This window comes from Pipra filicauda, unplaced genomic scaffold, assembly GCF_003945595.2.
Source record: "Pipra filicauda isolate LSUMZ 115617 unplaced genomic scaffold, ASM394559v2 scaffold238_size1193820_pilon, whole genome shotgun sequence".
NCBI lineage: Eukaryota > Metazoa > Chordata > Aves > Passeriformes > Pipridae > Pipra > Pipra filicauda.
The window spans coordinates 1011273-1034386 of NW_024104352.1; the positions used below are offsets into that span (position 1 = coordinate 1011273).

Here is a 23114-nt window from a genome sequence, read left to right on the forward strand (position 1 = left end):
TAAAATAACTAGCCTATGAAACACTGTAGGTAGCTTTGAGAAAGGAAGCTTTGTAAGGTATCTGTCAATGATGGTTTCTTACTCCAATAAATGAGAAGTCGTCTCTCTAGACATGACACTCCCTGGGAACATTCAGTAGTAATTCCATAATTCTATTCCCTTATGCACAAAATGCTTCTGCACAGCAACCCCCTCAGGATCCAAATCAAGGCCAACACTTCAGTGCCCCAGGTTTTGTATGAAACAGCAACAATTCCTGCCCCCCAGAACTCCAAACATGCCAGTATACCTGTATATTGGTCCTGTTCCCAGGTTATAACTCTGGAAATGGGAAAAGACTGCATGAAATAGGAATGGACAAAAGCTCCACAGAAGCACTATTATACCTTCAAAGCAGATACCTCAGTCAAGTCTATAATTTATGTGTTTTCTGCTCTCTAGATACTATAGACACAAGCAAAGCAATGCATTCCCTGATTTAACCAGATTTTCTAAGGGCATGGGTTTAACTGCTGCTCACTGACCTCCCTCTTCATTTGAGTTCACTGCATATAGCAAGGTTATGTGAGCTTCACTGTTTGATTTAACGCTTTTGTTTCAGATTCACCTTATCTGTTCACCACATCTGTAGTTGGACAGCAAGTCAAGACATTTACTTCATTATAAAAGCTAGAAAGATTGATAAATATTTTACCTTGTTATATAAGCCTGAAGTGAAAAGCCAAAAGAAAGAGACAAAAAACCTAAGTGGGAATCTTTGTCAACTTCTGTGAATGCCATTTAAGAAAACTGAACAGAAAATAGATGTACATGGAGAAGGCGTCTAAGGAAAACATTTCAATTCATTTTCAGCAAATCTGGTTTTCTACTTTTCTGTTGAAATGAAAGCACAAGTGGCAACAACTCCATGCCTACGCTTGTTATTGCCTACTCAAGAATCAAGTGCTCTTTCACTCAAGACTTGATTGTTGGAAAGAAAACTGTCAACCGGTGAGACTTGTTATCAAGCTGCAAAGTGAGAAAGGGTTGCTTGCTGCTACTAGTCTTGGGATTTCATCAAAATGGCTTTTAGAAGCACATTCTTTTGCTGTAATCCTTGGAGAAGCTCTCTTAGAGGAATAGCATGCGATGAGGTCAGAGTGAGAGAGCCCCCCAAGGCTTGGTTTCCTTAGTGTTCCCTCCCCAGTAATTGAGAAAACACAGTCCAACAGAGAAAAAATGAGATTCCAGAAGCTTCAGTTCTTCTCTTAGCTCTGTCAGTGCCCTGTTTGTACACATAGGAAAGTCACTTAATCTTTCTCTTCTTCAGTTTTCCCATCTGTAAGAAATGACTGATACTATACTTTTAATGATGCACTAGGAGGTCTCAGATGATGTCTATTTACTCAAGTTAACTTGCAACAAATTAATCTGGCATTTGATCAAACCTCATGTTCTCTGTCCCCTGGCAAATAGCCTTCTACGAGCTGTAACCCACTTTCCATTCTCTGAGCAGCAGTTGCTCTCTTTGTGTTGTTCACAGCACCTATCCTGAGAGCTGGATAAATGAAAAGGGGGTTTGTTTGTTGTTTGGGGTTTTTTTCCGTAGCTCAGCTTTTCACATATCACCATATCTGTAGCATTATGCAAACATTAGGAACGTCCCTGATTTGTCTGATGCTTTGCAGCTTTAAAGGCTGTTAGGCTTCCCTACATGTTTAGAAAAGATTATACAAGAAGTGTTTGCTTTGGCTTGGCAAACTTCCAAGATTTTCCAAAGTGAATGCTAAATGTGGGTATTAAATAATATCTCAGGCAAGACCCTTCCATGCTTCCAGAAGTGATGGGGGAGGGCAACACACACCCTAAAACAAAACAGGAAGTGCAAAACATTCTGATTTTCACACTCAAAGTACAATCCTGAACCTGCAAAGTAGTCTTTTACCGACGGCTGTCCCCACATTAACAGAATTAACAGAGTAAGAGAGTAACACAAGTACAGGCAGCTCCCGCAGTCACTCATGATTCACACAACAAGATTAATCAGTCTTTGCAATCATCTGAGTTACCTTTTAAAAACCAAATGCCTTTCAATCACTGCCATTTCTTCTGTAACAAGACAGATCAAAGCAGCACACAACAGACATCAGAACCGGTACCCACCTGTAGCATCAGTTCACAGCGTCTACTTTCAGAGGAGATAAGTTAAAAAAGAAAAGGAAATGGAGGGAAAGAGAGAAGAGAATGTAAAGGTAGTAACACCAGAATAAAGAAAGATATTTACCCCCTGTGATGTCTGAATGAGAGCTGGTGAGGGAATTCTAACAGGAGGTAATTTTGTTGGGAAGTGCCAATTTGTTTAAATAAGAACATGTCATGGAAGCATCTATTTCAGGAAATCTCTACTGAACAAGCAGCAGACACAGTGGAAGAATGCCTGAATTCCTGCCAGGTTACCTCTCCGAGTGCTGCTAAACTTCAGTTTGCATGAACTTAAACTCTGGGGTTACCCTTTTCTGCAAATGGCACCATGCTCATAGATCCTACAGGTTTTGGGCCAAACACCAGGCAGCTGGGTGCTGTGGGACTTTTAGCTCAATATGGGATTCACTCATGCCACACAGTGATGTACTACTATTTTGAATCCTCAAGGATTCTCATGCTATCAAGGCCCTTGGGACAGAGAATGTTCAAGAAGTCAGGATAGCTAATTGTTACTCCGGAAGACAATAAAACATTTTAAATTATTTTTTGTATTTTAAAGACATTGGAGTCCCCACTCCCCTCCACAGGAATGTAAAATTCTGTGTATTTTATTTCAGTTGCTTGTTAACAACCCATTGCTTGTCAGTAATACACTAAACACACTTGTATGACTCCCAGTTTGCACGAACAATTCTCCAAAAGGATTCACATTAAAAATTTTAAAGGGTATTGACAGGACTAAATTATTTTGCATCATTGGGACTACTATCCATATATACTGATCATACATATGGAAGGGCAGATATTCCCCAATAAACAACATTCAGAGAAAATACCACCCAATCTTTAAACGTAAGATCAATTTGCATGATGAATTTAAACAAAAGCTTCTTGGCCTGCATGTGTGTGTCACACAGGTATGAAAGTCTTCTTGGGATAAACCCTAGAAAAAGCTCCAGAGCATCCCAGAGCATCTCACCATGCTTACCACTCAGTTCTGGCTCTCTCCGCAGTACTTCAGCAGGAGACTACAATTATTGCTAATCTAAAGAAGACAGAGCAATGGGGACTGGAGCAGAAGCTATTTTAAGACATGACTAATAACTCCAAAAAGATAGTAGCAGTTCCATTATATTTCATTTATTAGTTGCTTGTGGAACAGCTTTCAATGAGACCTATACACCAGGGTCTACATATTAGTTACTAATTTTCCAAGGTTATACTTATCCTAAAAAGAAGTCTTTTAGACAATTAAAGGTATTTGACCTAGGTCAGTATTCTTATTAAACAGCTACGGTGAAGTACCAAAAGATGATTTACATAAAACAAATTAAAGCACATGTAATATGGGCCAGTATCAACATAACCTGATACAGAACACAGTGCAGGACACCACACTGGGAACAAAGAGTCATAATTGTGCAACTAGATTTAGCCCAACAGATTGACTTTCATGCACATGATTAAATAATACTGTGAATGAAATAGTAATACATGTAGAAATTAGATTTTTAGAGCTAAATTGCATCCGGTCTACAGTGCAGACCTTTACTGTGTCATTTAGCAAGAAGCCCACATGGTAGGTTAACCAAAGGTTCATTTAGCCCTGCCCCATATCCTGTCTTTGATAACAACCAAAGCAGATGCTTAAGGAAAGGGTATGAACACAGGGCAAGTATAGGGTATGTCCTGCCAATTCTCAGCAAACCTGCAGTTTAGAAACTTCCCGAGCTGGAACCTGGCCCTATATCAGTATCTTTAATGGCTCTTTATGAACTACTTTTTCCACGACTTTATCTAATCACTTTAGGAAACCATTTGTACTTTGGCATCTCCAACATCCTGCAGCAATAGCTTCCACAATTTAATTAAGTGTTGCCTGATCATTTCACTTGTTTTTTGTCAAGTGGGAATAAATAATCACTATCTCTTCACTTTCTTCATGTCCCTTCTGACTTTATGTAGTTTCAGTATATCTTGCTTTTCCCTTATTAGTCACCTTTTCTCAAAACTGGAGAGACCCAGGTCACTGAATCCTCCCTTGCACAGAAGCCCTCACACTCCTCTGATCATTTCAGTTTCTTTTGTACCTCCACAACTTCCATCATATTCTTGAGATGGGACAGCTGCAATTGCACAAAGCCTTCAAAAATGAGGTTGCACCATGTATTTTATTCTAAATGCGGAAAACATTAAGAACATCATTTATAACCCTTAATGCATATATAGCATGCCCCAATTCCCCCTATTCAACTGTCACAGTATGTCTCTGTTCTTTATGTGTTTTGTCCTCAGCACAGCTCTGTGCTTTCGATCATCCCTTCACCTATGCTCTGTCAGCACCACATCTTTCTTTTCAATTTCTTCAAACCTCAAATACTAGACAGTAAGTTCCCTGACCCATACCCCTGAAAACCTGGAGGATTTATGGTGTCTCTCCCCATATCCATGCTTCATGCACTTCCCAGGCTTACATGCTGCATAATATCTATTGCTATTTATTTATCTAGCAGCTAAACCCAGAATTTAAGCTTCAGAAAGATTCTCTGCACACTTTTCAGACATTTTAAGATCATTTCTTATGTATAAAAACACCACAAGGCATTTTGCTTAAAGAAGTAAAGCCAAGTAAGACATACTTGCTCAGGTACAATCCCAAAGATAGCTACACAAATTAGCCTTGTAAATTGGGGGTCTAGTCATATGTGCTCTCACAACCATATGGACAAAGAAAAGTTACCTTCAGGGCAGGCTCAGCTCACGCAGGGGGCAAATTACCCTTCAGAGATGCTTATATCTCATTGACTATATTGAGAATCTAGGACATGTATGATCCTAAATTTAACATCTCGGTTAAGTGAGATGACTCTGGAATTTTGCATTTCTAGGACAAAACAAACCGGGGTTATATGAAAACAGAACAGCAGTTAAGAATCCAAGCCAGACTCCCTCCACCACAGTATCCTAAACCTTATAAGCAATAGCTAAAGTTTTAAAACCACTTTTTCCTAGGTAGGTTTTGTATAGCTAAAGTCAAACCATGCAGAAGTTGTCTCGGGCTGTGCCAAGCAAAATTCCCAGGGTGTTTGTTTCTGCTGGGAATTATTTTCAAATGGGGCGATTCATTGCAACTTCAGCTATCATGTTTCCTTTTTTCCTTATAAACTTTTACAAAATGGGCATTTCAAAGTGGCCTAGTTCATATCCAAATGTTTCTTCGTGGCAAGGATTTCTTTTCAGCAACACGCAGTTGGAGCTCCAAGAATGAGCAGCAAAGCCACAGCAAACTCTCTTCTACTTCTTCTGAGTGCTGTACAGTTCCTACATTAGAATTGCATTTCTTTTCTTGGTTTCTCAGTCTTCTAGTGTTACTTTAATGCAATTGCCTAGTTGTTAGCAGAACACTTATTGCCAGCTGTTTCCTTGGACTAGCCTTATGCTTCAGACTGACACAAGAAAACCAGACCTCAAGACTCTCTCACACAAATGGTACACAGATCAATTTGCTCTGGGTACTGTTTGTTTCATTTTTATTTTAATTTCATTTTTTAATCATGACTGTAAACCAAAATAAACTGAAGGGAGTGAAACCACAAACAGCAGTGTACACGTAATTTCAGCTCAAGTTTCCAAGAAGCAAAAGTAGTCAGTTCCTCAGGGGAGCCTAATCCTTCACCCACAACTCTGTAATCCCACAATAGCAGAGAATGCATTTGCTTGCAGAATTTTATCTATGGATCTACAGTATTAGTTGTTGTATGAGGGCAAGACTAAGAAAATTAAGACAAACTGTTCATATACCCCTGTAAACAAGGAATGACAGGTAAAGGATGAAAACCAAAGACACCTAAACTGGTCAAAACAGGAGTCAAGCAGTTTAGCATTACAATACTCTATTTTGGAGCACAACAATATTCAATAAAACTTTAAATCAAAGATATTGATTCAAATTGTATTGATCATCCAAAATGCTTCCAGGCAAATGCTACATAAGAATGTTCACTTTTCCTGAATTTTGGATAAGGATTGACAATTTTTTTTCCTAAGTAATCTAGGACTACCCTTATCCATCTGCTACTGGTTTATATTCTATTCTTGCCATTATTACATGCTATACTTGATTTACTCAAGGATAACAACCACACATCCCAAAACTTAATTCATAAAAAAAGCCCTAGTTGTTTGTCCATGTTCCTTCCACAAACAGATTTATTTTTTTATTCTACTGTCACTTTTTGCCAAAGAAAATTTGTACTAGAAAGGTGTATAGAGAAGAGGCTGAATTACTCAGTTTATGCATGGAGTGAGCAATTGCAACACAAGTTCATCCATTACAAGTGAAGACACCTCCTTCAGTGCATCTCTAACTGCTCTGATGGCTGTGACAACAAATGGAGGTTCTTGCAACAGGTGCAATTGTTTACCAGAATTTAGTTCAAACACATCACATCACACTGCATATTAAAGAACAAGAAAGGCAACATTGTTGGAAAGCACTGCCCAAAACTATTATATATATATATTAATGTTGCCATGTCATCAGACATAAAAGAAGATAAGTTTTACACTCATTTGAACAGACATTATTTGCTTTGCTAACTAAACCACCACCACAGTGGCATTACTTTAGAATAACAAATATGATCAGAAGAGAGACATGAAAGTGTGACTCCAGATTTCCTCTGCATTAGTCAGAATGATGAACACAGACACCAAATGCCAGAGAAACAAAACACTACAGGCTCACAACAAAGGGCAAACACAGGATGCCTCTGAAGAGCCAGTCACTGCTTTGTTGTAGAGCTTGTGTGAGGCAATTAGATCTGTGATTTTTTCAATCTAGCCAGAAGTGTCTCAATATGTTAGACAGATAGCTGTGTGCTGTACTCAGAAATGCAGGTGAGGAGAAGGACTTGTTCTGGGCATTGAGGAGATGTATGATCCCCATAAGTGAAAGAAGAGAAGCAAAAATTGTCTCCAGACAAAAGTATTGCCTGAAGTGGCTCTACTTTTAACAGTAGAAAAATAATCACACAATAGTTATCAGTACATATTCTTCCCAATACTCGTATGCGATCTCACCTCCTGGACTCTGGCCTTCACACTGAACAAGGGGACACTGAGACCACTACACAATAAAAGAATGGTTTCCCCTTTTGTGAAGTTTGGGGGGGGGTTGCCTTTTTTCTCTCCCTTGATAAGAAAATAAAGAATACCAGAAGCAAACCCATAACCTATTTAATTCTAGTTTGAGCAGTTCAAAGCCTTGACAGAGTTTTTTTAAGTTGCAAAGCAGGCTATTTTATAGATCTTTCACTCCATCCTATGCCATCACTGATAGTCACTATTTTAAGGCATTCTTTCTCACTCAGTTTTTCCAAGACAAGAGAACTCCCCTTCTCTTTGCTAATTCTCAAGTCCCCATGTACCATTATACCAAAATCTTAGGAAGATGCTTTCTTTTCCCTCAGCTTTTCTTGACAGGTTGGCAACATTTTAGCCAGTTTGGCTTTTGACAAACAAAACCTATTCTTCCTGTTTGCCACTTTGGAAAGCGGTGTTTATTTGAAAGAGTAGAGCCAGAGATGATATTTGATGAAATGGCTGTTCATATGGCTGTGATATAAATTGTTCCAAATGGTTCCTTCCTTTGTTTATGGACTTCCTCCAGTCACAGTGTAACTGGTGAAACAGATTTGGACATGGTTTGACAGATCTGCATTAGTGCTGCTCAGCGTTATATAAGTCTCACTCCTCCCAGAACAAGACAAGCAAACTCATTTCCCCATAATCCGAGACCCTTCTGTAAGAAGGATAAAGATCTGGGCTGAAACACAAACTCTGACACGCAGCCTGATGTGCTGCCCTCACAAACTCAGCCCTCTCTCACCACCACGCATCACTAGACAGAAGCTGGATTCTTGACTGAGAGCAGAAATATGTTTTCAACTCCTTTTCCCATCAATACTGAATCCAATATCTAAATTTAGATTTGAAAAAGCTTCTCAAAGAGAACTAATGAAAATTATGTGACTTTTTACACAATCTATTAATTTCTTCTCTTTGTATTAAGAGGCTGCTTCAAAAATGGGTATGGCTAAATTCCAAAATCCTGCACTAGGAGATATGCAAGGAGAGAACAAGACATCCTCCATAAAAAGATTTTTCAACTGGGAAGGTAAATATGTCCATTTACCAAACAGACTAAGCTTGCAGATGCAAGAGGCCTTACTAAAATAATTGAAAATGTAAGCTGCATGACAGAGTTTGGAGCAGAGCTCTGCACACACACTCTCTGCAATGATTACAGCCATGGAACTGTGCCCACCACAGCAATAACTGAAGTCAGATGAGGGATTCATGTAGACAGGGCTGCTCCTACAGTCTGGCTCTCGCACACTGCACTAGATATTCATTCTGATCTCAGCGGGAAAGCATGTGTTTGCAGAGTTGGCTTGGGCTGCACAAAGTTAAACTCTTTATTAAATTTTCTAGTTGGCAGTAGTCAGCAACAACTTTCAAGCATGCTAAAAAAGTTTATTTTTGAGATCCAGATTTATACAGTGGAGTGCAGCACATGTTTTCTGAATCAATGTTTCCCCCTCCTTCCCTGTGGAGATCAGGGCTGCAATTTTTCCAGAACTGTTTAAGATTAAGACTCTAGCCCCCCTTTCAGAAATTCCAAATTTTAACTGGCTACAATTCCTGCAGTGTAACCATTCAGTACTACTGGCACTGTTCTTAATCTGAATTTTTGGTTTAGATCAGTTTGTGGTCAAGTGAAAGATGCTCCTTCAGAAGGGAAGGTATAAGCAAAGGTTTGAGGCTAAAGTTACTGAAGTGCAGGCAGCTGTAGATAACTTATCTTGTCTTTTTTTTAAATCATGCAAATTTGATCTTATTTAGAAGTAACTAGAACATTTACAATCATTTTGCCTACCTTGAAAGCAGCTCTTTTCCAAATACCTGAAAAAGACAAATTTTTAAACTATCATTAAATATCAAATTCACCAAAAAAAAATAAATCCAAAAAGTAGTTACCTTACTAACTGAGTTAAATCACTAAAAGCATAAGTTAGTTCTTACAACATGTAAAACCCACAGAATGCATAACTTTCTATAATAAACTGGTGATTGAACTTTCTAAAGCTCAGATTTAACTAGTTAGTGGTTAACTGTAACATACTGGGCATCGATAAAGTCAATTTGTGTCACGGAAGTGATGGTATACACACAAAAGTTAACATAAAATTTTTGGCAACAGGGTATTTTAAAAAACACTGTCATGCAATTTTTAAACAAGCTGAATTGAAAATAAATCTCACAAAACTTGTCAGCACCTATAAACATAGACAAATTGACCTCTCCACCACCCCCTGCACTCATTCTTGCCAAAAGAAAATTGCACACAAAAAATGAAATCACTTTCAAACCTATCTGCCAAGCCCACAAGGGGAATTCAGATCACTATTTCTATCTGTAAATGTCTATTTTAGCCACTAAAGCAGAAGCTCCAAATATAGAACATTTAATGCCAGTGTCAACTCTTAAAATCAACTCCATAATTTAAAACCTCTGTCACTCCTCTGCTCAATTATATATTGCAACCAAATCCACTTTCAGCTGAAACCCTGTACATCACTTTTTTAGGCTGGGGCATGGAGGCATTCCTACTAAGGAAACAGGGAGGACCACTGCTGGAGGAGAATGAAGCACCTACAGCAAGCTGCAAATTTAGTTCCACACTGTAATTTTGCAAGACAAAAGTGTTGTCTTAAAACAACACAGCTTATGTTTGCAGTTCAATCAATCATGAAATGACAAAATATATTGACAAGACTTTCAAGAAAACACTTTTTGTAGCTGTGCCCTACTGGGTTACACAATGCAGTGACACAGTGTGAAGAGCTATAAACTTTACAACCTTTTAGGCTGAATGCTTTCTGCCAAGCACAACAGCAGCAACACCAATATACCAGAGAACAGAAAGAATTATCCCTGCTGCTCGTACAATGCTGGTGTCTCTCTGGAACAGTGAATCTCCTCCGAGTCTCCTCTTTTTTCCATCACAGGGAATGTGATTAGCATTATGTGTAATCATGTACCTGACAACTTAAATCTCACATTTCTTGTGCTCCAGCCCTCTTAGGGTGAGTTTATGGCTAACCCATGTAAGGGAATGCCTCCCTCTCATGGGAAAATTTCTTGATGCAAGACTCAGACATTAGCGACGCACTGAGGAATAACTGAAGAGCGAAACCCTTGAGAGGACACTCCATCACACTCCCAAGCACCACAGAAAGAACAATTTGCTGGTTTTTTGGACAGTGCTGATACATTTCCTGCTCAGAATAAAACAAATCAGGCATCTAGCCTCTTATTTTCAATCAGGACATCCTTTAGTTTGCATTAAGAAGAAGAAAAGCAAAAGGTCAGGTATAAATGATGAGCCATATTGAATCAGTTCAACAGTCAAAATTCGTTTATGGTTACATAATAGGTGAAAATGGGGAAAACTACCAAGCTGCTAGAGGGCAAATCAACAGCCTTCAAACTGTAGTAACAAATTAGAAACTTCAAAACCCCCTCCAAATTATTTCAACTGTACCCATTTTAACATTTTTTAGCTAAAGAAAGAAATTCTTTCAAAAAAGAAAAAAAAGTAAAAAATTAAGTACAATTAAGTTTCAACTGCATTAAGTATAATTGTTACAACAAAGCATGAGAAAGAAGAGTAATAGGGTTTATATAATAAAATTTTCCCTATTTAAAACAATCCAATACTTGTGTAGTTACAATGGAATGCTACTCCCACTAGATTTCCATTGCACTTCTGCACACTAGATGAGTAGATAGACAAAATAGGAAGTGATTTTGGACAGAAAGTGTAGCTTTTCAGTTTAGTTTTATGAACACCACAGTTTCCTTAAGAGTTTCAATGTAAAAAGGTTTGTATAGTACAAAAACATGCAGCTGAACTCATCGTGCTTCGAGGACCATCGACAAGTTTTAATTTTGCACACCAAAAAAAAAAGAAGAATCACGTCCTTTAGGACATTTTTATGAAAAGACAAGGATTAGTGGTAAGTACAAGGACTAACACTGGGAGTTAGCTAACTATGCTGAAGTGTCAATGACAGTGGAACCAGTTCCAGAAAATCTCTTTTGCTTATAAGGAAATATAAGGGACTCCCCTGACATTGAATTTTTAATGTAAGCTTGTTTCAGAGTATTCCACTTTGTTAACTTATGAAAAATGACCCATTATGAGAAAGTACTACATTAAAATTTATCTTCCCCTTTTGTGCCTGTATCACTTCCTAAATATGAATTGAAGACGCATAAAATGTATTTGGAAAATGAACATGATGAAACTGATGTATGAGATGGGATCCCTTCCCACACCAACAATGCTTGGAAGTTCTTTTAAGTGCAAGACATCCTTTAAATGGAGGGGGAATGACTTGGGAAGTTTATACGCCTAAAAAGGTATTGCATCACTTGGAGGATACTGGACTTGTTGCCAGTCCTTGCAAGACTGGGTAACCTGGCATTCTCACTGTCACCAGATTCTTGCTGGTCTTTGAGCACAGACACCAACTAGAACAAATTCAGATCCTCCCTCTTGCTCCAAGAGGGCTGAATCAGCAGAGACATTCACATGTCAAAAAAGCAAACAAGGCCTACCAGAAGTATGCATTCAATGGGGATTTCCTGGTTAAAATGAGGTAATTGAGATTAGAGGTAAGATTCGTGTCCTACCAAGAACAGTCAGCACCTCAAAATCAGAAGAGATAATTATGCAGCAAATAACAACGCACCGAACGCACAAAAAGAAAAGAACAGTAAAATAGAAAATGGAAAGTCTTTCAAAGCATGTAACAGCATTATCTTAAAAACTTCTGTCCTTTGTGGAAGATGACTGTGGATTGAACTTTGAAGAATACCCCAGGATTCACAGCTTATTTATCTTTTGTTGCCTTGTATCACACTTGAGAACCATGAATGTTTTATTTGCAATGTCTTCACTTGAGGCCGTCCATCTGCGTGTACCACTGTAACCCAGCTCGATCCAGGAGCTGCCAGCACTGTCCACAGCCAACTCTTTTCAGACCAAGTAGGTTTTCCCATGTAGTACATCACCTCTTTACAAATAGTTTCTCAAAATTCATGGAGAAAAAGCACACACAATGCACCATCCAGACAGATTTCAATTAACCCAGTGGGTACCTATAAGGGCAACAAGCAATTAATGATACAAACTGTCCAAATACCAGGTTCCATTTTCCCCTGAAAGAAGAAAAAGGATGTGTTAGAAGAAACACATAAACTGTTAGTCAAAAACACATTATTATTGCCCATTTATCCTGGTATGAGTAACTGTTCAAGGAGATACAAATACCACAATATTTAGGCACATTTTCTTCCTTGGCACAGGTGGCTGCTGGAAAATAATCAAGTCATGAAATGTTCTGCCTTTCTGGTGGTTTAATTCTCTAATTTTCCCCTCATCCTTAATATATGCTTTTTAAAAAAAAATTATTCCAACAAATTTGAACTAACACACATCTAAAAAACAAACTGCAGAGTTGGCTCATAAGTAAACTGCTCCAATTACATCTATGAAATAAGTTAAATTTCTTATCATATTTAAAATATATTCAAAAACATTTTTCTCTGAAAACATGCAGCTCCCTACTTAAAGAAGGGAGGGCAGCTCTTGGAAACTCTGATTTTTGTTGGTCATATGTAGGCAGTTGAGGACAGTTGGAAAGGCATATGGCAGAAGTGTAACATATCAGCAAAATTACAGCTGATCAGAGACACAGATCTCATTAGTGACTCACCAAAGCATCAGAACCTTGAACCTTGTCACAAATAAATAGGTATGATCTAAACATTTCAGGATCAGAGGTGGGATGAAACTATTCTGGAAGCTCACAACTACTTCTGAGTAGGGAAGTGTGGAGTTCAGGCCCAAGTATGGAACCACTGCTTGGAAAACAAGCTGTAAACTTCCTTTAAGTTGTTCAAGTTTCTTCCAATTGCCAAATTCAACTGAAAGTTTTACAAGGAGATACTTTCCAATTCTGTTGCTATCAGAGAACAACTTCTTTAGTGCTCAAATAGTGGTGATGAGCAGACTATAAAACCTGAGAAAGGATTAGATAGGCCAGCCTTGAGTGACTAATACAAAATTTCCTTTAATTTGGTGCCAAAACCAAGGAGGACCAATGAGGTCAGGAATATTGCAAGACATAACGTTTCCAGAAGGAAAGTAGACCTGCTACTTCTCATTAAAAAGGAACATACATCAAAAGAAGTATTGCAGTATTATTTCCTAAAAGACTGCAAACCCATTTGTTTTTAAATGATTTCATCTCTTTGGTCCTCTGGGACTTCCAGACATATTGATAAACGAAACTGGTCTGATTACTCTGGCATCTTGGCATGTAATCATTTAAAACAGAGACACTTCCTAACTTGTGCAAAATTGAAACATTTGTTTGAGAATAATTAGTGCCTTAGCCCAACAATGCTTGGCAGATTTTTCTCATTAGTTGAGAAAAATGATTGAGGCAGGCAGACAAGCAAGCAGACTTTGTCAGGCATTCTGTGAAAATAATTTGGACCACACACTTGGCTGCAGAGCCAGATAACGTATGTCGTTCTTTGCTATCTTAACAGGTAGGATTAAAAAAAAAAAGATACAACAAGACATAACCATCTGGCACACAAAAACTGAATTGAGAGAACTTTTCACATCTTCTAGTGCAGCTCTTCCATGTTCTCTGTGTGAGCCACAACAATCAAGTCATCCAGTGTTAGGGCCCAGCAAAACTCTTATTTTCTTTTATATTTCCTATTGTACAGTCAGAACCAGAGCTGAAAATGTTCCTTGTGAGTCACAGGCTGTGCAGGTCCCAGAACAATATTTGCAGAGTATTCATGCTGGGATAGCCAACTGTGCTTTCCTTCTCCAGGGATGTTTTAACTTGCAGAGCATGTTCAAGGCAAACTGGGATCAGGAAAATATCAAATCACCACATGTTTTAGTAGGCTGTACAACTTCCAGACATGTTTCCTTTCTGAGGTCCTTCCAGAAATCAGACTACTCACAAACAAAGACAAAACTCAAGGTGCCACGTAACTTAACTATACCAAAACAAACTTCACACAGTTAATGTTATTAATGTAATTGTTTGCTATTCAGGTCAAACATTCATATATCAATGCAATGAAATCAGGCACATGACACAGCTAAAAGATTTTTGACATCCAGACATATCAAGAACTTCTAATCTCTGTGTTTTCCATTATTTCAGTGAGAAAGCAAATTTTGGGTTTTAACATGAATATACAAAACAGATCAGCTGGTCAAACTATCAGATGTAAATGGATACACTGTAATTTATACACTTCAATTCATGAAATAATTACATTTGCTAGCAACATTTACATATTTCCCATGTCTGCCTGCAGCCTTTAAGTAGCCATTTGGCCTATTATGCTTAGATAACCACCTGGAACTCCTTCCTGGGAAAGTTCCCAAGTCTAGACACTAAAAATCACATATGTTTCCAATTATAAGAAACTATTACTATAAGGCCAACATAAATCTCCTACATCAACAATCAGTTGCCAATTGTATCACATTCCGCAATAAGCTTTCTTACTATAACTAATTTATGGAATGCTTGGCTTAGAAAATCAATAAAATCAGGAGAAATGGAGAGATAAAAATATCAGACCTTGACATCAGAGTGAACATTTGAACCCAAATGTTAGCTTTGTCTGGAAAAAAAGCTGCAGTGAACTGGATCAACAGAACTATAAATTGTACAATATAAAAAGCTTCACTGTGCAAACAAAGATGGCTGTTACTCACAGTATCCATCACACCCATTCCTGCATCATGCACACAAGGTTCTGTAAAAAACATATAACAACAATATTAGTGGGGGTTTTGTCTTCCTATGTTACACATCCACTACACAAGAAGCCAGATCTGCAGTAAGGCTTTTTTAAACAATGCAACAAAAATCGAACGGGATCTGTTCCACTTTCTATCAATCACTTTTAAATGTTTTTACCATCATTGTGAACAGCAACTTTCAAAAATCAGCTGATTTTTAGGACATTCTAGAAAACAAAGATGATTCAAAATGAGTTTAGTAGGAAAACAGCCTTTACCAAAAACAAATTGCATGTAGAAAATTGACTTTGTATACATACATAAGAGAGAGAGAGATTGAGATCACACTTTGAAGGACTAGTGAAAACATTTGTAATTCACATAAAGTATTACAGCATTTTCCCTTTCTTCTAGGCCCCTGTTGCTGAAATACCTCAACATCCACTGTTGTCATCACTTGCATGAAAACAAAAGAACAAGGAGAGCAAAACTTTACAAAGTTGTCTTCTGCAATTACCAGAAAAAAGTTCAGTGTGTGATTGCATTTATTTAAGTTCAACAAATTCCTGGCATTCTGATGACTGTAAAACAATCCAGGGAAAAATTATACTTGTTAAATTGTTATAAGTTTTTTTTTCCTAAATACCATCAACTGAAGAGAAAGTTGGTCAGAATTTTAATTCCAGCAACAGTTGGGAATCAGAAATACTTCTGATGGAAAACATATAGCATTTAGGCTGGAGTTTTTCTCCTTCCCACTCATTAAAAGAAGTTTACTCCTTGGAACAAAAGAGTCACCCTAATAACACATTGGCTAGGAATTACCTGGCACAAGACTTAAAGTCATAGTAACACAAGGATATTATTTTTCATTATAGGATTTTCCACAAGATAATATATTCAGCAAAGCATGGTGAAAAAAAAAAAAAAGAATTTGAACAGACTCTCAAGGTCAGTCTTTTTTTTCTCCATATTTGAGGTCTTCAATCTTCAAAGTATGGAGGTGTCAGTCAGCATATACATTTCATTTGAAAGGTCCATCAGAAGTAAAATACAGAGAGCAGTTATTCCCTTTCATACCTCAGAAGTGAACTACACTCCAAAGAATTCCGAACAGCTCACGTGTGGATGAGACTACAATAATGAAGAAGTTACCTACATTGTGCAACCATTAACTTTGGAACAGTGCACATTCAATTTTGTCCTCCATTCTTCCTTTTGAAATGGAGTTATCCTCTGGGTTAATGTAGCTGGTTGAGAAAGTCAGTGGCTCATTCGAGGTTTAGCAAAAAAAAACACCAAGAGAAGCATAGATACAAATGAATTGTGTCAAACAAATTAGAGTTTTCCCCCAAACAAAGGATGGTTTTAAAACCCACACTTTCTCAGTATTATTGTCAGATTAAACTCAATATAATTACAAACCAAACAATTATCAGAATGCTAATTTCATGGACAGTACATTAATTCTTTTCTCATTTCTTAATTACTTCCCTTATAACACCACATTATATTACTGTTTACCTTCAAGCAATTCCTGAAAACAACATTGTGTGAGGCAGAGGTACTTTGAGGTGGTTTTAATGACACCTTCAAAGAGTAAAGACTTGACTCAGTACTGAAAAATAAAATTCATTATTAACCTGAACAAAAAAAATTTGAATTTAGATTAATCGTTCAAAAGCAAAGCACAGTTGTTTTTTATATGTTTAATAACTTCATATGCTGGATAGTTTTGCACTAATGTACCTCACTTCTGTGAACAGCTTAAAATTTTATATATTTTGAGTCACTCCAAGTAACTTTTTTCAGGTCTGTGTTCTAGAGGAAATCCCCTAAACATCTAAGCAAGCCCCACTTTTCTGACAAGCAACCTAGTAATTCAGAATTTTTTTTCCCCCATACATATATAGGGCTTAATACCAATACAAAATCACTAATGGCTAAATCCTATTGACTTCCAGTTAAATACGGACTTCCACCTACCAGAGTTACTTTTGAGAGTATACAGATATCCAAAAACACAGATCAGTACCTATCTGGATTTTCAAAAGTAAGTAATGGTCTAGACTCTGATACATTTTAACAGAAACTAGATACTTCGCCTAGTTAGACCCTTCTGAAAATTCTAGAAGATGCCTTCATGCAGGAATTTTAATCCTGATGTTCCCTCCCCATGAGTGCTTGACTTAACGCAGGTTACCCTTTGAGCACCATTACTCATTTTCCAGCATTCAAATTACAGATATCTGCATATTCTGTCTTACTTCTGCACCAGCTACATGCAGGTGATTATTTTTTAATGATATGAAGAATTAGGTTATGACATACAAATAAAGCAGCAAAATCTCAAAAAGTTTCATTGACTTGACAGAAAGAACTGTTGTTGGAAGGCTGGGGGAAGGTAGTTGTTTTGATTTTCCAAACCCACAGAAATGCAATATTTAGTAACAGCATGTGACAATTGCCTTGGCAGCATTTCCAGAAGCTGCAAACATGCTCATATCCCACCCGCTGTGTCATTCAACACACACAGCCCTCTGACACCAAGTGGGGGAAAAGGACCTCAGACAGGGAGCAATGTAAGGATTGATCCTCTGCCCAGTGGAGGCAGAGAGGATTTTATCACTGAATCACACATAATGGAAACATTAATTGGGTTACCTGCAAGATAGAGCATAAGAGCTGTTAAAAAGAAAGGTGGGATAAAATAAAAAGCACAGCACTGATGTATCAGTAACCATAATACAATCAGGGATAATTTGTGACCTAATTGAGAAACAGAGGCAGGGACATAAATTTTCCAAGTGCTGTATGAAACATTAGATGCCCGTCTTATTAAAGATGCTGAGATTTGTGTCTCTAATTTGGCCTGAAGTGCACAAAATGTCCTAATACTCAAATATTTCTGCAAGTACATTTTTCAAGTTCTCAGCAAAGGAAGGGGAGTGCAGATTAAGTTGCCTGGGATGAAATGAGCCATTCATCAATAAATACAGCAGCAGCAGCAGAATAAGTGATAAAGTTAGCCAGAACAGGGCACAGCTAGCCAGTAAAAAAAAGAGAAAAAAGGCAGAAAAGGTATTGGTAAGGATACACAGTTAACACAAGACAAAATGAATGATAAATAGGGAGAGGCACAGACTGAAAAAAGAAGGAGTCATTCAACAGCAGTAACACAACTAACACGTTTCCAGGATGGATGGACTCAAGGATCAGACAAGGCACAGGGAGCAGCTGCACACGTATGTTACCAATAAATAGACAGATTTTATAGAGATGTCAAATGAACATTACATCCCAATATCTACAGGGGTGGACAGATAACTGATCCCTAATATAGGACTCTTATCTTCCAAGAGAAAAAACTGAAATGCTGTGGGAACTTCAACTCATATAGTTGCAGATGCTGTTTTATCCTAGGAAATTATACGACATCCTAAATTCTCAACAAGAAAGAAATTACCTTCCAGACCTGTCAGAAATTAAGCTGGAGAAGCAAACAGGTATTTACATTCCTGGTTAGACATGGAAGCACTTAAGATGGGAAGTAGTGAAATAGGGAGAAACCCCCTTTTCCTAGAGACATATCCTAGTTGAACAATGACACATCACTTTTACTTCCTTTGACTAAGCAAGGAAAAGATACAAATCCCTACTTTTTGGAAGAAAGTAAAATTCTAACGAAAAGCATAAAGTCCAACTCTTCTTTCCATGACTCACAAGTAAACCTCAATACCTTGGCTACCAAAACTCACCTCTGAGGCATTCCTCTGTAGCTCTTCTGTAATGCTCAGCAAGCCAGTGGAACACTCAACGGAAGAAAGGTTGTGTTTTTAGGACACTGTAAGTAACATCGAAAAAGAAAAAGGGAAAATCACAGGGGGAAAATGGATTTTGTTAGGTTTAACTTTGATATACAAACATAGACTTACAGATTAATCACCAATGAGAAGCACATATTTGAGAGAATAGCAAGCAAATGGTCTTTACAGCATAGTGTGCCTTACAATGCCCTTTTCACAGAATCACAGAATAGACTAGGTTGGAAAAGACCTCTCAGATCGAGTCCAACACCTAACATCACCTTGTCAACTAGACCATGGCACCAAGTGCCACAACCAGTCTTTTCTTAAACACCTCCAGGGACTGTGACTCCACTGCCTCCCTGGGCAGCCCATTCCAATGCCAAATCACCCTTCCTGTGAAGAACTTCTTCCTAGCGTCCACCCTAAACCTCCCCTGGAGCAGCTTAAGACTGTGCCCTCTTGTCCTGTCACTGGTTGTCTGGGAGAAGAGCCTGACCCCCACCTTGCTATCACCTCCTTTCAGGGAGCTGTAGAGAGTGATGAGGTCTTCCCTGAGCCTCCTCCTCTCCAGGCTAAACAACCCCAGCTCCCTCAGCCTCTCCTTATAGGATTTATGCTCTAGACCTTTCACCAGCCTTGTTGCCCTTCTCGGAACACACTCCAGCAGTTCAATGTCCTTCCTAAACTGAGGGGCTCAGAACTGGACACAGTACTTCAGGTGTGGCCTAACCTGTGCCAAGTACAGGGAAGAATCACTTCCCCTAGTCCTGCTGGTCACACTATTCCTGATGCTAGTATTCAACTGTTTTCATTAAAGAGGGGAAAATCCCACGGGCTCTAATGGAGGACAGGTTCACCTCTCAGGTTACTATAAATAGAAAAAAAAAGTCACCCTGTTACAAACACCCTACAGTCTGAGAAAGAAGACACATAGGCAAACAGCAGGAGCATAAAGATGCACCAAGCAGAAAAACCTCCCAGAACAATGCAGCAAGCTGCACCTCTCCACTTCCAGAGATAATGCCTAAGTCATCCCAGTTTCCAACTCAGAAACTTGCCTCTTCCACTAGATCAAACAGACATTCATGACACGCCCTGTATTATTCATAATACTGAGATTAGAAAGCTTCTGGGAGGAGATAATGCACACCCTTTGTCTGAGAGATCCCTTGGAGACTTGGGTGCTGACTGTAGGATATCCCTGCACAGAACAGTCAGCATTGTCACATAAGCTGGCAGGCTAAATTGGGTGGAAAAGCAAATGACACAAAGCAAAAGCCCCCACTCAGATGTGCTTTGTCAGGATAAGGCTCAGATGTGAATTCATGCAGCTCTGAGGCAGGAGTGCAAACATCTGTTAGGCACAACAGGCTCGACTCACTGACGGGAGGCAGCTTCTTTAAACTGTTCCAACAGCGAGAAATCGTTTCCAGACAAGCTTCAACTTTCTAGGAGAATTCCCCTTGGGTGGAGAAACCACTGCATGACATGTCATGGTATTAGATAAGCCATTTGCTAGTCCTTGTATGGCAATACCTACAGGAGGGTATGGAAAGAGCAAACACTTCAGTATGTGGACAATATCTCTAACAGCTAGAAATACATTAAACCAGCTTTTAATTAGCTCTATTCTCATACCAGGATGAGGCTTGGCCTGCATTTAGTTGAGTATAAGATGGCTTACAGTAATTTTTTCCACCTAAACTTGTATGGGCTAGGGAGCCTGAACTTGAGACAAAATAGATATTAAAGCAACACTCTTTAGACAGGATGCACTATTATTCACAAGAATTTGTGAGCATTTTGAAGCTCAGGATGGGTCTGGTAAGAATTCTCGACATCTGGTTGTGTCTGAGTCCAACATCGCTGAGGTCTGAGCCACTGGGATTTTCACAAAGCAGCTGCAAAATATTGCCTGGCTGCCCTCCAGCTACTGTGACTCTGAGGACTGTGTCTGGCAGGACAGACCATGCAATGTGTCTTCACAAAATCGTGCTGTAATTATGAGAAATCACTCACAAGGTAGCAGCATAAGAGAAACAGCAGGAGACAGGCAGGATAGTGAATTTCAGGACCATATGAAGACATTAATCAGCATAAGGAATGAACTTCAGGGTCAGTACAGACAAAAAACCAAAGTAGTCAGATTATAGCAGGAAAAGAGTAATTTCAGTTGATATAAAGAACTTGGAAACGGCTCTCGGATTATAATCACAGAGGTTGGATGAACAGCCTTTGATACCAGCCATTACACACCATTCTCCAGATGAAGAGTTCCTCATCTCACATGTTCCTGTTTTAGGGATACATGCCAATAAATTGTGGCAAACATTTTCATAATTTTGCTTTTAAGCACACTTGAAAGGCCAGTAAAGCTAAAATTAAAAACCAAGAATAAAGAAACAGCCATTCTTACTTTAAATTTTACCTGCCAAACTTTTGTCCAAACCTAATGTATCCACCAACATCTGTTTAATCTTTGGCATTAAAAATGCTTTTGCAATTTTAATTACTAACATTTGAAAAATCAGTGACAGGGAACCAGACAGTTTAATTTACCCATGAATGCAAGCAGTGGGCAGAAACATGAAGTAATTTATTTCAAGCTTAATCCTAGGGGAAACATTTATATGAAGAGCAAAAACCATAAATCTTCAGTTACTTATATCTACTAGTGAGACAAATCAATTTAAAAACAGTTAAAAAATACTGAAAAATATCTTGACTACTAGGAGGAATCCAAAACATTTTTTTCAAAGATACACAAGCTCAACTATAACTTAATATAAATAAAAAAAACTTTAAAAAATTTCTTTTTAAAAATTGAATTTAAAAAAGTTGGCTGAACAAGTATACTAGTAAAATATTTAAAAGATAAACTGCTTTGTCAGCCATGATCTAAAACTAAAAGAATGAAGGTGGCTCCTGGCTTCCTCTGAGGGGAAAGGTTAGAAAACTGATGCTCAGGTGTCATGGTCTGCCCTAGCAGAGACAGTTGGGGCACAAGTCCCCACTCAGTGCTTGAAGGTGGAACTGCCAGGAGAGACAAACACCACAGGACAGCAAAGGCCCCACACCTTTACAGCATCAATCTGTCACAGACGTGGGGTTTTTTTGAAAGGAGGCAACAGTATTTGCTATGAGGATCAGCAGTTGAATATAAATGAAGCTGGTGCTGCCCACTCATATATGTTTTAAAAATCACTAATAGTGACCCACAGCAAGAGCAGGTTTGCATACACAGCTCCATCTAATTTCATGTTTCCTTACCTGTTCTTCTATCACTGTTACGTATCACATCCTTGAGCATTTTCCTGCCAGAATAAGGGTTTTGTTCATCTCCTTTTGGGCAGGGAATGTTGCAGTACATTCCATTGTTTGGCTTGTGCTATTATGGCTTTTCTTGGGGCATCTCTCCATTGCCAAAAGATTCCTGCTGTCTCAGCTCAAGTAGACTTCCTCCAGACCTTGGGAGGAAAAGGCAAAGTGGGACAGTGAAGAGAAACAGGACCACTTCCAACAGAAGCAGAAGAAAACTTCTTGACAAGATGAACTGATCCCCCTTCATTCAGAGGTGAAGTGTTCCTTCACAGGAAAACAAGGAAACCAATTTCTGCTTAAGTGAGCCTTGGCAAAAGTGTTACAAGAGTTATGTTTTGGAAACACAGACCATTTGAAAGGTGAGCAGTGCAGTCACCAGGGCCTATTGATTTCTTGCTGCAGACTTGGGTCTGTAGTAACCTACATTTCCACAGAACACCGATGCTAAAAAATAGATTATTTTGTGGAGGATTTGCACTTGGCCAAAGTCTGCAACACCTGGTTGGCTCAAATACTGAATATGTATTGTTTTGGTTTTTTGCCAGTAAGAAGCAATGCAAGCATTTTCTAAGCATATCTAATGTGTGCTACTTTCAAGAAACCCTTTGTTTTAATGAAAACACAAAGCAGATTAAAATAAAGCACAAAAATCATTTCCTATGCCATTTGAAAGTTATTCTGATCCTTGCTATTTACTCCAACGGCTAGGACAGATGTTCCAATTGTCTCAGGGGAACTTTTTCATGTGTGTGTGTTTTATTTTGTGTGAGGTTTTAGGTTCTGAGGGCTTCATTTGTTTTCATACAAGCTTTGCCCTAAAAGCTGATCTGTTTGGTTCCCTATGGCAGCAAGGTACAGAACAAGATAGAACTAACTCTGTTAAC

The 23114-nt window shown here is 38.5% G+C and overlaps 1 long non-coding RNA gene across 2 annotated transcripts in view; it reads right to left on the reverse strand.

The window, feature by feature from the left end:
* Positions 1 to 22309, reverse strand: part of LOC114001187 — a 56492-nt gene extending 34183 nt beyond the window's left edge. Inside the window, exons 1-6 of one of the 2 annotated variants that reach the window (XR_003545474.2) lie at positions 22180 to 22309; positions 20291 to 20445; positions 18859 to 18944; positions 15074 to 15114; positions 9125 to 9150; positions 2147 to 2164 (exon numbers count right to left, since the gene is read on the reverse strand). This is a non-coding gene — a long non-coding RNA (uncharacterized LOC114001187). Of the gene's footprint in view, positions 1 to 2146; positions 2165 to 9124; positions 9151 to 15073; positions 15115 to 18858; positions 18945 to 20290; positions 20446 to 22179 lie in introns of those variants that run through there. The other variant, XR_005563678.1, reaches the window with a different exon arrangement.
* Between the last annotated feature and the right edge of the window lie 805 nt (positions 22310 to 23114).